This window comes from Lontra canadensis, unplaced genomic scaffold (genome assembly GCF_010015895.1).
Source record: "Lontra canadensis isolate GAN:19392208 unplaced genomic scaffold, GSC_riverotter_1.0 scaffold204, whole genome shotgun sequence".
Taxonomy (NCBI): Eukaryota; Metazoa; Chordata; class Mammalia; order Carnivora; family Mustelidae; genus Lontra; species Lontra canadensis.
In genome coordinates this window covers 3,118-6,397 of record NW_022631198.1, presented here as the reverse complement: position 1 = coordinate 6,397, position 3,280 = coordinate 3,118, and the positions used below count along the sequence as shown (strand labels likewise).

Sequence of the window (3,280 nt, the reverse complement as noted above, 5' to 3'; positions counted from 1 at the left end):
TGATGGGGAACAGAAGGCCTGACCTTGCTGAAGGAATTTCAGTCACCAGGCAGCAGGTAAAGGAAATACGAAGGAGGTATGAAGGAATGTCTTGATGAATACGAAGGAGGTATGAAGGAATGTCTTGATGCCTCTGGGTCTCTCCTGCTGCTTCTCTGGGCAGGTGAGTTTTCCTGCTGAGGGCGGTGGCCAGTCTTTGAGAAGAAAGCCCCAGGGCAGGGAAAAGTCCCAGTGGAACATTTGAAGATGGGATAGGACTCAAACCTTCTCTGGCATTTTAGGAAAGGGGCCAAAAGGGAGGTTTCTCTTTAGACATCACAGACACACACGTGTACACACGTGTGCACACACACTGCTTCAAGGAAATTGCCAGAGTGTTTAAGTATATCAAACAGGTGGCAACAGATGTCAGGTTCTGCTCTGGTGCGAAGAAGAAACGACTTCTTTTGGGGGAGCTGTTTTTAGTGGGCATGGTATCTGGAAAGGATTACCAATACCAGTGGATCTCGGGACGCTTGGGTGGCCCCCGCACTAAGAGTTTGGAACTGAGCTTAATGCCACCAACAGGGTACCTGACCCACCGTCCAGGGCCATTTATCATCTTCCTGCACATGGAATTGTGGCGGCACATGGCACGCTCCACAAACTTAGCTGTTGCTTTCCCAGGTGGTAAGAGCTCACAGTCAGTCCCTCTGACTGTCCTTAAGACTAAGTGCTATTTGCACCCCTCTGAGCTGCAGGCTGGTCTCCACAGAAGAATCTGGCAACTCAGTGCTTCCTCTAACAGATAACATCAGGCCCAGGGGCCACTGAACATTTCATAGTTTTTTTCTTAACAAGAGCTTGTTGGGTGAGGTGAGGGGCCTCACCTCTGGGCCCTAACTGAGTAACAAAACACCTCTAGGCATTTTTTCTGTTTGTTTGTTTTTCTCCTTAGCTCTGTGAGAGAAGCCCACTGGGGTGTATCCCATCTTCTTCCCAGAACTCAAGGCTGGAGATCACTCCCCTCACCCCCACCTCCCTGGAGAAGTGGCCTTGATTAATTTGCCCTTTCTCCTTCACCCTCTTCCTGTTTTCCTCTCTGTCTCAAACACAGAAGCTAATGCTTGTGACATTTTTCATGTGTTAACCATTTGAAGCCTTGTCACTCTCATGAAGTTGGTAATACTGTGATCCCTATTCTGCAGAGGAAGGAACTAAGGCAGACATCATTAAGTGATTTGTCCAAGGCCATGCAGCTAGGAAGGGGCAAGGGTGGGAGTCAAGGCCAGGCTCCCTGGTTTAAAACCGCTGTGCTTTTCTACTTCCCCAGATTCCACAGGCCATATGCGTGCATACACACCGCACATACTCTCAGATCCTCCCTGATCTGGACCCTGCTGCTGGCAGCAGGGTGCCGTCTGGGCTTCTAGGATATGTGCATTGTCTCTTCTGGACTCCTGACGCCCTCTCAAGCTGGGCTCTGCCCCTGTCCAGGGGTGACCTGATAGCAAGTCTCTGCCCTGTCCAGGGGTGACCTGATAGCAAGTCTCACCCTCAGGATGATCGCACAGACCCACACTGCCCTAACTGTTATACCCGAGTTTTCGCGTCCCAGAGACCACCAAGAAGCCAACACCGATGCAATCACACAAGGGTTTATTTAACAAGCTTAAGCTTGGGCCCAAGTATACCCAACACAGCGGAGTAGGGACTTGGACCCCGAGCTTAGTTAAGGCAGGGGTATTTATGGGTTCCTGTTACTAAAGCAGGGTGGGGGTCTCTGGAACCAAAGCAGGGTGGGGGTTCTTAGAACTAAAGTAAAGTAGGGGAAAGTTCAGCCCTTGGGCATAGGGGTCTGAGATGGCTGCCGGAGCTAAGATGGCTGTTCTTATGCTAAGGTTAAACCTGAGCTGGGATGGCCTTAATTTTTCTCGGCCTCCACACTAACCTCGGTTCCTCTGGATCTGGGCACAGCTGCTCTCATTCTTCAGTAGCCTGTGGTGTTCCCTGGGCATCGGAGCTTGTAGGCTCCTGAGGTGTGAGTCCTCTGTCGGTGATACCACAGAGAGGCTTGCTGGTGCAGATGGGGACCACCCACCACCAGTCCCGACCTGGGAGCCCAAAATGGGAGAAAATGGGTGGCCCTAAGGAGCAGCATTCTCATGTCTATTTCACATCATTTGCTCCGATTTCCCCATTTTACAGACGAGGCCACTGGGGGCTAGCGGGGACACTGGGCACTAGCTCCCCAAGATACCAGCTGGCCCACTGCAGCATTGCAAGTCCAGCCCTGGGTCGTCTTTCCCATCTAGATGGTGAAGGACATCACCATTAGGGTGAACTGGCCCCTAGCACCAAGTGAGGGCAGGCATGGGGTCTGGTTTTCCCCCGGAACATGGTCTTTCTTACGGAAGAGCTGTGGACACGGGGCACAGTGTCAGAATACTTGTAGGGCAGGGATTCCTCGAGGGTGGTGCTCACCCCCAGGTGGGTGGTCCATGAGATGATTTCAGGTGGCACTTGCTTGTTTAAGAGTGATGTGCATATGTTACTGGGCTCTAGGGAAGTATACAGGAGGCGCCAATTCTATTAATGTGTAACATGCCTGTATATGACTGCTTAAGAGGAGGCTCAGTGACTAAAAATCCAGTGAGTAAATAGTAGCACCGGACATTTGTTGATCTGAGCAAAGGACCATTGGGGAATGCTGTTGTGGACAATACCGGCAATTTTATAGAGGCTTAAACCAGCCCTGGCCTCTAATGAAAACACCCCCCCAACCTCATTAATTACCAAAGAATTGCAAACTCCCATGAGAATGAGATACGGTTTTTCACCTTTCAGATTGGTAAAGATTATAAAGATGATATGTTCTCACTTTGGCAGCACATATACTAAATTTAGAACACCACAGAGAGGATTGGCATGGTTCCTGGGTACAGATGACATGCAAATTCATGATAACTCTCCCGTGAGGCTGTTGTAGGAGTGATCAGGTTGGTGTTATTGAGAACGGGAACTCTTTTTTTTTTTTTTTTTTTTTTAAGATGGAAATAGGAGGAGGGTAAGTAGAAATTCTGTCATCCTGTATATGAATTGGAAAAATCACTATAAATTCATTGTGGGGTAACCCAATGGGGTGGAGGCCGGTGGCATGGGCAGTGAAAGGATTCACCCAAGGCAGAATGAAGAAGACGGAAGTTTATTGAATACAAGGGAGCAGCCGGCAGGACCGCGGCACAGCAAGGGAGAGACTGTCTGCCAGGAGGCAGGGCTGAGGGGCTATAATTCAGGAGGG

General features: G+C 49.9%; 1 non-coding gene across 1 annotated transcript; it reads left to right on the top strand.

The window, feature by feature from the left end:
* Positions 1-2,852: 2,852 nt before the first annotated feature.
* On the top strand, positions 2,853-2,959 carry LOC116861702. Its single transcript, XR_004381531.1, has one exon. It is a non-coding gene; the product is annotated as a U6 spliceosomal RNA (small nuclear RNA).
* Positions 2,960-3,280: the final 321 nt, after the last annotated feature.